This window comes from Lates calcarifer, linkage group LG19, assembly GCF_001640805.2.
Source record: "Lates calcarifer isolate ASB-BC8 linkage group LG19, TLL_Latcal_v3, whole genome shotgun sequence".
In the NCBI taxonomy this organism is placed as follows: Eukaryota; Metazoa; Chordata; class Actinopteri; family Centropomidae; genus Lates; species Lates calcarifer.
The window spans coordinates 7,911,747-7,924,199 of NC_066851.1; the positions used below are offsets into that span (position 1 = coordinate 7,911,747).

General features: G+C 41.9%; 1 long non-coding RNA gene across 1 annotated transcript; it reads right to left on the reverse strand.

Moving 5' to 3' along the window:
* Nucleotides 1-10,867: 10,867 nt before the first annotated feature.
* Nucleotides 10,868-12,419, reverse strand: LOC108897997 (uncharacterized). The gene is made up of 3 exons (XR_001963380.2): nt 12,293-12,419; nt 11,567-11,665; nt 10,868-11,423 (listed from the first exon to the last, which is right to left on the reverse strand). It is a non-coding gene; the product is annotated as an uncharacterized LOC108897997 (long non-coding RNA).
* Between the last annotated feature and the right edge of the window lie 34 nt (nt 12,420-12,453).

Here is a 12,453-nt window from a genome sequence, read left to right on the forward strand (position 1 = left end):
GGTGTAACAAAGCCCACAGTGTGACATATCTAGACCAATGGAGAGAACTCAGAGACGGTGAGGGAAGATAGAAGAATGAAGAAGAGCAGTAGGGGATGGTGCGTTTAAGAGGAATGTAGTGTGATGTATAGTGGTTTTGTCCAGGTAACTGCTCAAATGCGGCTGTGACACATTTGAAATTGGCCCTGGCCAGCCCACAAAGACAGACAGAGGCGCTGCAAGCACTAGCCAATCCATACTCTCCAGACTCCTGCTCGGCTTGGAGAATCCTCAGATATTGACCTTCAATTCAGCCGGCATTCAGCGCTGATGAAAAGAGATAAGCACTCTAATCTGTCCGTCGTCTTCGCGCTCCCATTTATTGACTAACTGACATGGACTTATTTTAGCTCTGGCTGCATGCTGTCGCCACACGCCAATGTGATACATAAACCTAATAGATGTTTATTTGAAAGAGGCTAATATGAAAATTGCCTGCTAAAGACACATGAATCAATTTTCAAAAGCAAACATAATTGGATATTCCGGGACACTTATTAAATGTGAATTGGCCCGGGTCTCCTTGTCTGACAGAGAAGTCTGCTTTTCTCCCCCTTCTTTGCTATGTTTCCTTGTGTGACATGTTATTATGCTCCGTTTCCCTCTGTCATTCGTAGCCATTTAACAGATTGGCTGCCATGGAGAAACTGCTTTAAAATCTCAGTGGAGGAGCGTGTGTGTAAAATGAATGTCTGTATCTAACAACATGCTTTTATGTGCGTGTGTCTGCCTGTAGAGATACATTTACATGTTATACTGGGGTAGGTCCCTTTTCTTACCCCTCCCACTGTGGTCCTACTTTTTCACATGACAGTTGTAGGCTGGATGTTAGAGGCACTTGACAATGAGTAGAGGAGTAGGAGGAAGTGCTTACTGAGAGCCTCTGTAGAGGATACTGATGCCTACATAGTGTCTGTGTCTCAAACCTGCCATGAGAATGACCATATGGACAGTGACACACATATGAAATCAAACATGTGCCAACAGGCAGATTATTTAAAAGATTCACACAACCACGCATGGTCACACATCCCATATCAGAGAGCCATCCGGTCATTTTCATATTCATATTTACATGTATATGAGAGCTGGCACATCCCAGGAATACAGATCTATTTAAATTCAGACAGAATCCGTAAATACCCACCTCCGGAGAGGAGAGGGGGAGAGAGAGAGAAAGAGGCCAGTATATTTATTTGAGTGACATTGTCTAAATTGAAGTTTGACACTCTTCACCACTCTAACCTTTATGCAAATGTGAAAACATCTATATGTGATGGACAGAATTCAATTAACTGAGATGACAGAAAATAATCTAGTGAACTGAATACATCATGCAGTTGAAAGGTAACATAATCATCCCAGTAGGAAAGGGTTTGGGGATGGCAGAGAGACAGAGGGAGAAAGAGAGAAAGAGAAGGAGAGAGAGAGAGGGGTGGTGTGGGGGTGGAGGAATGGGAGGGAGGGCACAGAAGATAGAGCCCATTTCTCTGCCGTCTTATCGAATGGCACAAGCTCTATTTCTCCAAAGCGGAGTCTTCAGTCCACTAAACTCTTGATCTCAAATGAGAGACCCTGGAACACTGTTGCTAAGCAATTAGGGGGGCTTATTGAGCAGCTGATTCCTGCCGCTCAGTGTCCATCATTACAATTTTTCCTCACCTCATAGACTTCCATTCTGATGAACAGCAGCCAGCGCCCACTGACCATGCACAAGAAAATGGGGTCCTCCGGCAAGGCTGCAAATTACACCACCGCACACCGCTGCCCTTATTTTGCCCAATATGCTGAGACTGCCCCCAAAACAACTGTTGATGCATGGATGCTAAAGGTATGTGTGGGTGAGAGAAAGGGACAGAGAGATAGTAATAAATCCTTAAAATGGTGAAAAATAAAAAATCCTCCACAACTCCTGAGTGTTTTCTCTCCTCTTAAATTCCATAATATCATAAACACTAAATTATTACATGTCTAAGATGATTAAAATCACCTTATGGCAATGCAGAATTAGGATAGATAGGTTTATTTGAACAAAATCCATATTATCTGACAATTAGCCTCCACAATAGGAATCGGTGCAAAGAATGAGTGGTGGGGGTAGGAGGAAGCAAAGGAGCAACCAATCTGCCTCACACAATCTGTGAACACATTAGCAAGCTGTTGGCCAGATGGGGGCACCCTTAACCAAGATATGAGAAACCATGCTACATTAGTGGGGCAGCTTGTCACAATGAAACAAGGATGCATGTAGTACTAGGATTGTTTGTTATGCTAGGAACTATACAAAAGTTGAAATACTATACAGTGTTCACCAACAACACTGTACACAAACACACTTTTTTAAAATGACGTAATATTTTGCAGCATGTTGTCCAAACCCAGCTGAGATCAAACTAGAATGGATTTTCTTGAAAATGATCAGTGTGTTCTCTAACACATTTGTCAGTGTGGGTTCTCTGGCCATTCAGTGACAGCAGTGTAGGATGTGAAGCCACCAGGGGAGCCTATTGTGTGTTAAGTGCTAACACTAGGTGGCTCTGTGCTCTGTTAGTGGTCCTGAAGAGACACTCGGTCTTACTGGATTGGTCGTGTGTTCACATATTGTAGATTTTAAAAGACTGTCGTCATCTAACATTGAATCTGAAAAGCAACGGAAAACAGCATTTACATACACACATATTACTAGTACTAATCATAATAGATTACTGCCAGGCATATAATGCATTTTAGAAAATACAGACTGTTGAACTGCAATATAGCAAAGAGAGGAAACAGACTTAATCAATGAAATCTATCTTACTGGTTTACAAAACTCCTCTCAATTCACATATTTTGGCTAAATTGTATTAGAATGCTGATTTAATCCCCATCATTTACATGTGGCTAGAAAACTGTGCCACAGAACTGAAACAGCAGTCATAATGGATGGTTAAGTGACTCCTCACCAGATCTCTTACATATAATATAAGTTCCATTAGCCCTGAAATGGCTACTGTATGGCATTTAATTAAATATAGCCTTTCAAAGAAACCCACGGCAAGCAATTTAGAGTGTGGTTATATTTGAAGCTTGTGTGAGGTTACTAGTGCTTTTAACTACTGCACCCACTGCATAGACTGTTAATTAACATATTTAGAATGAAGTAGATTTGCCATGCACTAATCATTCTCTAATTCACTAAGAACTGCAGCCTTTCAAACACTGGACAGTAATCAACATGTCAGGCCTAAACATTACGTAATCAGTAATTATGTTTCACGGAAGGAAAAGGGAGAAATATATAAATAAATATACATAAATTAACAAGAGGCTATTGATGTGATTGGTTAATGGATGCCTTTGCATGTTGTGAAGGCTAGGTCTATTTGCCATGTATAAACTGAAATACACTTTGTGACATACAATAGACGCATTCACAAGAATGTGAGAGAGGGAGAGTCAGAAGATGAGTGTGTGTTCTCAAGGGCTCTTAATAAGTTTAAAAACAATTTCAAACATTCCCTGCTCTTCAGAATTATTTCTCAACATTAACTACAATGCTATCTCAACATGTACTAATGATGAATAAACAAAAAACATCTGCATATTCCCCCTCACTGCAATGGAAGAGAGTCCACCCCACCCTGCATGGTGCAAGGGATGGGCCTGTCCCAGAGGCCCCAGTGCACCATGGGTAATGTTTTGACTCCTCAGGTATAATGAGGGAGCTGAAGCTCGGCTGCTGAGAGGGAGAGTGGCAGCACTCCAGCCCTGACCCCCTCCTAATCCTGGGAAACCCATCCTGGGCTGTCTCCCGCCTCACTCACAGCTTTAGGGTTGAGGAGAGAGACTGTTGCTGCTCAGTCTCAGATAGGACCAGGAGACTCAATGTAGCTGTGCCCATCAACAGGCTAAACATTGGACTTGCTCTTAACTACACTACCGCTCTCATTCTCTTGGCTCTTATAGGATCACCTCTATATATACACTGGATAAGACTGACTACTGAGATACTAAGTACCAGAGAATAAGTATGATCTTTGCTAATGCATTTCATTTTACGGCAAAAATTATACCAAGCATCCTTGTTTCATTATTCATTATAGAAGACCAGAATATACAGCTGCATAAAATGGTAACTGGAAAAAAAATGAAACCCTTTCTAATTTTCTCAGCCAATTTTCTCTCTAACATCAATAGGAAAATTAACCATGCAAATTAGGACTGTTGAATCAGAAAATGTGAAAGTCAAGCTTCATGGCAGGAAGGTAATCACTGGATGTCTTGCTCATGACCAGGGCAAACAGAAGGTAAAGCAATGAGCAAATCCGCTGGGATTCAACAGTTTTGTAATATTAATTACTTGTGCAAAAGTAGTTATCTTTTATCATTAGTTTGGCTGTATCACACTTGGATCAAACACTCACATATTCTGATTGAAAGAAGACCAATAAACAGAAAACTCGCTGGGGGTTCAGATATATATTTTTTAAACATTGCATGACTTCCAGAGGCCTGTGGTTAAGTCACATACACATTAGGAGAAGATCACACAGCAGGCAGACGGGCCTCTGGTGCACTGGCTGTTGTCAGGTGACTCTCTCTATGGCTTCAACGGCAGCAGATCCCAGCAGGGGATGTTGCTGATTGCTGACCACGCACACAACAATGTCGCCTGTGAACCCACCGCTTTATGGCTGCCCTGGCTTTGATGCAACATCTAATTGGCTGAGATGAACTGTTGCTGTAGCAGCTTGGGGCCCAGCTCCACTGTACACCAGTCCACACAGTCACTGTCTGCATTTAATTAGGTCCCCTCTGCCTCTTATGTGTGTATACTGTATGTGTGTGTGTACAGATGCAGTATATCAATATGTACATCTGCCTCTGTGTTTGCAACCTTTCCTGCGTATCTGTGTACACTTGTCCGTACAAGTTTTTTATGTGCCTGATTAAAAATCACAGTTCATTTTTTGGTGTAACAAAGACAAAAATTCTCATTTCAAATCACAAATAAAGAAAGAAGGAGGTGTGGTTTCACTTTATAACCTGTGATATGATGAGGTGTATGGTAGAATTAAGATGGAGAGGTTTGGGGTTTTATTGCCTGGTGGTTTGTTTTCTCAGTTCTTAACGTAGCTCGAGGCGCTGGTGATTGGCTTGGATGATGACAGGGTGCGGTCGAGTAGAAGAAAGAGTGAAGGGTGTCGTAGTGGTTTGTTTTCGCAGGCCCTTCACTTCTCAGCGTTTGGCGATGGGTCTGGAGAATGTTGTCGTCACGGAGGGGCTGCGTGTGAGTGGCGCTTTGTTTAACTTCCTCTCAGTGCTGGAGGAACCAGCAGGGCCTGGTAATGAGTCTGCAAACAGGACTCAGGAGGAGCGTTCCTCATTACTAATTGTGGTGAGAGATGGCAATGTGTTGCCTAATATTTTAGAAAAAGGTTCCGTTTTAAAGCATGTGGTGATGTAATACATAATTTACACTAAGAAGAAATCACAGCTCAGTCTAAAATTCTAAATACACACACACATGAAGGAACATTAGAGCTTAATACATAACTCATTCAAACCTAACAGCTACATGAAAGTTGTGTTGGCAGTTACATGCCAACAGACATTTTCATGTTAGAAATGAGGGGCAATTTTAGAAGGTGCACTGCTTTGTTTATTTGCATAAAATTGAAGAAACACCACAAAGTATCATGTGTCTCAGCTTGTGCTGAACTCACCAGTGCACAATGACTGATTATGGCAAATTACTATCCCTGTACGAGCTCCCGAGAATCCGCTCTCCGTGCTGTATGCAGCCCTGAAGCAGGGGAAGAGAAATTGTTCCGCCCAAGTACCATAAAAACAGATTGGAAGCTCAGCACTGTGAATTAGCTGCACAGGAAGCCCCCTAAACCCCCTGTTTTATTCATGAGCATGAAGGCTATCGGAGTCTAAGAAACCCCTGTGGTCTCGCCCGCTACATCAAGGTTGCATGCCGCGTCCATGGAAGGTTGCATTTTTTCTTCTATGCCACATTGATGCCACATTAAAAAGCATTAGAGATTAACTGCTGCTGTCATTTGAAAGTATATAAACAAATTCTTTACCCTAATGCTGAGAAAGAGATCAATCTGGCGGCCATGTTGAAAGATTTTAATGAGCAAACTGTAATTCAACTCATGGAATCCTGCTTGAAATGTCCACAAGTTACATTTTGGGGTTCAGGGCTTTGTTTGAGCGGCCAGGGGAAGAGTTGGTGCAGGAGGGGAGCAGAGGAACTTTGCACAACTGTTGAGGAAATGCATTGTTGTTGATAATCCTTTGGAAATTGAAATAGGGAGAGGCAGTGGCTCCTAAGGGAGAGCGATGCAGTGGACACACACATGGCAGAGCTACACTAGAGTATTGCAGAGCCTGAGAAGTTGGTGGTAGCCACAGGGGGTACAGTGGATTGGGGCCAAGTGAGAGGAAGGTGAAGAGGCCACATCTGCCAAAATCACAAAGGAGTGTGCTAGAGAAAATGAGCTTTCAAGTAACCAATGTGTTAACAGTCTGTTTACTGTTACACTTGTTACTGCTGTTCCTACAACAGCTTCTTTCGGAATAAAGCATCTGTTATTATGACAATACTTGGTCTGTTTAATGTGGTCATTTAATGTAATGTTATGTAACAAAGGTAAAATGTAACTGGCCTATCAAACTGGCTCTAAACATAAAAATATATCCATAGATTGTGCACAGATGTTGCACAAATGTCCTTAGACACATGGTGAAGTGATAGAGGAAAAATGTTATTTTAAGAACATTTTTCATCATGGGCTCATGACCTGTTTTTAATATGGAAAATGTATAGCTCTCTCCACAGGGCAAAAACCACAAAACCAAAAATGTAAACTGTAGACTGAATGAGGAATAGAGACATCGAAATATAAAGCTGAATTGCTAAGACAGTGTTTACTCTACATCCAGATGCTTTCTTTTATAGTAGCAACTCCAGTTTTGAATGCAAAAACATGCTTTTAATCTGTGGCATTCACCTTTAATAAGCGTAGAATCAAACATAAACAACTTAGTTTACCAATGAGAGGGGAATTAATTGGTCCATTTCCTATTATGCTAATAAACAAGCAATAATGACGAAGTTGATAAGAATTACCCAGTAGGAGGCCATTTATTGCTTTTCCTTTTTCAACTACCCTTGAAAGCTATCAGATGTATCTCACGATGTCAAGCTACAGTATATGCAGAATTCTGAGCCATGTGTCCTTGTTTACTTGATTTGTCTGGGTGCCAGCATTTCCTAATTGTCCTCTCTGAATTTAGCAACTTGGTCTCTCGTCATTACAGTGGCACTGAAGTCCTAATGAGTGGAATTGTTATCTGAAAGATGGCCCCCTTTTTTCCCTGCTGCGAAAGCACATTAGATCCAGACAGCTCATTTCCATTCCCCCTGTCATCTCTATAGAAATGACGTGCAGTGCTTGAAACTGTTTATTTCCAAATTCAGACCTCCTCCGCGGCAGCCATCGGCTTCAATTACCAGTTTTTCCTGAGCGGAGCCATCAGGCAGCCTGACACTGAGGTCCAACCTAATTCCCACCTTCTCCAAAGTCAAGAGCATAATGTGCAGATAAAAAAGGTGGAAAATAGCCTGCCGCTCATTAGCATGCAGCGCCTGCCTGTTCATTTGCTTGCTGCGAATGAAAGTTCTGACACTCAGCGCCTTGTGCAATACGAGAATAGTCCTCTTCAGACTGCCTCGTGTCCTTATTGCCATGGAAAGGTCATCGGCAGAGGTGTGCGCTCACCAACCTGGCTTGCTGCTCTTCAGTGGCCCACCTGGGAGAGGGGTTAGCTGGGGGTATTGATTCAGGGAGAACCTCATTACCTGCTGAATCAACATATTATTGCCATGTTTCACCCAGCCGAATTGTTTACAAGTGTCTTTAGCACGGGCAAAAGCCTGCTCTGGTGGGCCACGACCGCATTCATTAGTCCCTGACCCTGGTGATTATGTGTTATCTGATACGCTGCTATCTGGCTTGGCTGCATGAGCAGGGCCACTGGCCTGCATTGGCCTGGGCCCATTACAACCCCTCTCTTTTTCTCGCTCCGTTTTTCCATCCCTCTCCCCCTCAATCCCTCTTTCCCTCTGTCTGTGCTCCCTATGAATGTATCCATTAGCCTGCCGATGTGTAAATTGTTTTCACCTGCACTGCGGGCAGATGGGGAGCAGTGTCTCTGTCGTGATTTCCTATGCATGAGCTTTCTAATCAGTCAGAGAGTAACATGATTCCCTTGCTCCTTGCTCAAAAAAGGTGAGCTTGCGTGAGCATGCACACATACATTACATACACACATGCATGCACACATGTTCTCGCACTCACAATCTGCAATCAATATGCACACTGTGTTGTGGGGATATTGGTGCAGTGGCGGCGGTGACAGGGTTCATTATATGAGCTTGCTGTACAACACTGTGATGGCTTAATACAGACGAGAGGGCCACGGCCTGAGCTGATCCTTGCCTCTGCTGTTCCCAATTTCAGTTCAAATTGAAGGATAATTTGACCTAGAAGACGAAACCCGCATAAGCGCAATGACATCCAGTGAAAGTGTCAACCGAGTGTGACCCATGGAAGAGACAGGAGAGGATGCCCCTCACGCAAACAAATAAAGCATTCCCTAATGCCTTAATGTGGATGTGACATGTGCCCTGTGGGCCTCTCCTGGAGGATTAGGTCAAATAGGCCATCCAGGACTTGAATAGGAGTAGGAAGAGATGCTCATATAATGGGTTGTCTATTCCTGCCTGCTTGGATTCTACAGACAGAATCCAAGCAGGCAGATCTTGGTAGCATACCTTTTAAAATTAAGATACTATATAGAATTTGCTGATTACCTCTACTAATTGTGCTGCAAAGTGCACAGGTACTAATGCACAGTGAGACAAGACCAAAAACAACACAAGCTACCCACTAGTTTAGCATTAGTAGGCTCACTTCAGTGCAAGTCACTGTGATAATCAAATAATTACCACCAAACCCGAGCTGGTAAAGATGGAGGTGGATGAACACCGTCTTAACAAGACCAGGGATCAGTGTGTAAACAACCTGGCTCTACTACAGGAGCAAATATCAAGCCCTGGCTGTCAGACATCTGACCCAAGCAGCCCAGCCCACCTGAATCTCATCATCTGACAGCCACACATGCTGCCCTTATTTGCTGCTGCGTGCCACACCACCCCTGCTATCAGCTGTCAGTCAAACTCCAGACTCCACGGACTCTTGTCAAACTGAGAGATGATCCTCTCCTTTCTGTCTCTCTCGCCCACTGACAGTATCTGCCAGTGGACCACAAGCATGTGAAAATTATTGGAAAGAGTCTGGATGACATGAGCTGCAGATGCACAAAATAAAGAATTAGGGGGAAAAAAAGAATGAAAATGGAGAATGAATCCACTCTGCAAACTACGACATCACAAGGCATGTGTGCACCAACAACAGGCCACTGTCATTAGACCTGGGAGTCTTTGTTAAAGTCACACTGAAGCATTGTCCTCTCAGACAGCACTCGAGACTGCCCTGATGTTTATTCAAATAACCAACAAGTGCAGCATCATGGTGAATCTGATCTCCTCACTCATCCTTAGTGATACAAAAGAAAAAAATTATGTTTTAAGAGACAAAAAAAAAAAAATCACACGTTTTTCACACAGCTTTAGCAGTGCCTCTTGGCGTTCAATTTCTTCTTAAGTCACAGGCAAGCATTGGAAACCAACTCCCCTCCATCCCATTCTATTTTGCCAGTTTCTTTTCCATGAAATTATAAAGGGGATTTGTTGCAGCTTTTCATCCACTTGATAGCACTTAACTAATTGCTGTCCTCTCATAGACAAAAACGCACTCACAAAACATGGACACACAAATAAACTGTATGCAGGCATGCAGGCACATGTGTGCACACACACACAAACATATAAAGATTAAACAGTGATATTTTCTATCCTTTTTAAAATTGAATCAGTCCTGGTTTTGAACAGATCCTACTAATATCATCATCTGGACACATTTAATCTTTTTAATATAACTTTGTGAAAATCAAACTATACCTGTGCCAACCACAAGTGCCTACCTTTTGAAACGATTATAAAAGCCCGGTCAAATCTCTTTCGCTAGCGGTATCAGCCAATTATAGAAACAAGTGACCATTGAATTAACACATGGAACTTGAAAGCTTTTGCACTCTGATGTAGAATGCACTCTGGAAAAAATATGTCAGACCTTAATTTGCAATTTCACAGGGAGTCACCTGAGTTCTGGGCAAACAATAGGCTTTAAACTGAATGGAAGCACAATGGCATTGTAAATGTTAAAATGTGTTGATAAATGTCACAGTTGTTCTTCAACATTTTTTGTAAATGCTATCCAGACAGAACTATGAATGAATAACAAATGTTCGACACTAAGTTCATTTTAAACTTGCAACAATAGGCAACTCCTACGCCTTTTTTCTTCATAGATGAATTGAGGATTTGCATTAACCCCAAACACTGCTCCAGTATCTAAGTGATAGTGAAAGGAGTGAAGGGAGAGCCATGAAAACCAGAGCTATGGAAGAACAGCCACAAAAGACAGATAAACCCAACACCACAGAGAGGTGAGCCAACTGTTCCAAGTCGCGCACAAGGGGAGGAAGAAAAAGGGAGGGGGCGGAGAAGATAATTTAGCATTTGTGTAAGCTGTTTATCAAATTATTAACTGCACAGATGTTTCTGACTAGCTAGAGGCTGAACATGGGCTCTGCCAGGCAGGGGAACAAAGGTCTGAAGGATTCAACGGAGATGTGCACTGAATATCAATTTAATTTACTAGCTGTTAATTCTCATGCAAATTGTGACCTCTGTTAGGGCATATCAATGGCCATACACATTGTATGTCTTCAGAGAAGCAGCAGGGAAAAACAGTGCAGAAACACTGTATAAAACTACAAATAGGGAAAATAACATTTTCAGTGCAGCCATTCATGTAGTAAGATTTGAAAAATGTATGCATGGCACTTTTTTGTTTTTACTGATAAACACTTGGCAAGACTATACCTACTCTATCATCAAAACCGTTTTTATTCTGCACAATTTGGACTATATATGTTTTATTTTCTAAATAGGAGGGAACTATATTGTAGATATTTCACTGCAGAGTTAAAATGAATGTTGTTTAAGAGATATATAGATGAGAACACACATAATTTGTGAGCCTGTATGCATCTGTCTATGCAAAATGGCTGACATCATATTCACCAACCTGCATTAAGTCACAAGTCCAATCCAGGCGTTTCACCTTAACCGCTGTATCTTTACGTTTGATGCAGTCTCATCCATGGTGCCAGTACATCTTCAGTTATGAGTTTTCTGCCTGACACACAAAACAGGGGAGAGCAACACAAGCATATTAAGTAGTGGTTGTGAATATTTTCTATACTGTGAACCATAATCTGCTGATAAATAATCATGAATGCACAGTATGACATCCAACAAAGGTTGATCACTGGCACCAACCTCAGCTGAACTCAGCTGGAACAGCAATGTTGCAAGTCTCATTTTCTTCATCACCTCCAAAGTACCGCCTTTCAGCTCTCCACAGCACAAACAAAAAGCCTGGCAACAATATCAATTATACATGCAGGAAGCAAACAAGGGGATTTATTTCACAACAAATAGCCTCATAGAGAGATACTGAATAGGGCAGATTAGCATTAGAAAAGGACAACAAAACTCCCCAGTTCAACAGCTAAAGAGCAATTTGATGGGGCTGGAATTGGGGAAATTGCTTGATTAGGGTGTGTGTTTGGAGGCGCTGTCAATTTCAGAATCCCACCAAGGATATGTAGTGTTGTCGCTTTGACGAAGTGACGTGATGCTGCAGTTAAAATATGACATTATGAGAAATGTCAGCTGTGAACTTTGATAATACAAGACAAGATCAGTAGCCATTGGAGCAAATGAGACATCAATCTGTATCTGATAGAGAGGGAGATGATTATCAAACAAAGACAAAGAAATTCTTTTGACGGCTGGTATTTAGCTCAGTCAGGTTATAGTTACTTTATTTTTGTCTGCAAAACGTAAGGTTTTCTCCACTATGGTTTTCAATATATCACAATTTCCCATTTCTGCTTTATTTTCTTTTGTTATATTTTGTGTAAAAATAACTGTACCATGATAAATAAGGAACTGCATTTAAACAGTAGGTATGTTATGGAAAAACAATACAGCTTTACTTACCGGACACTTAATGGGATTTTTGTAACAACAACGCCATTTTTGTTGAAAAACGGCGTAATTTTACCACGTACGTTAGTTTTAAAACAGTACTGATGAGAGCTCGCGCCTGTACTCATACCACGTGCTCTCTGTGTTTATCAGCAGGGACTTCTGGGAAGCGG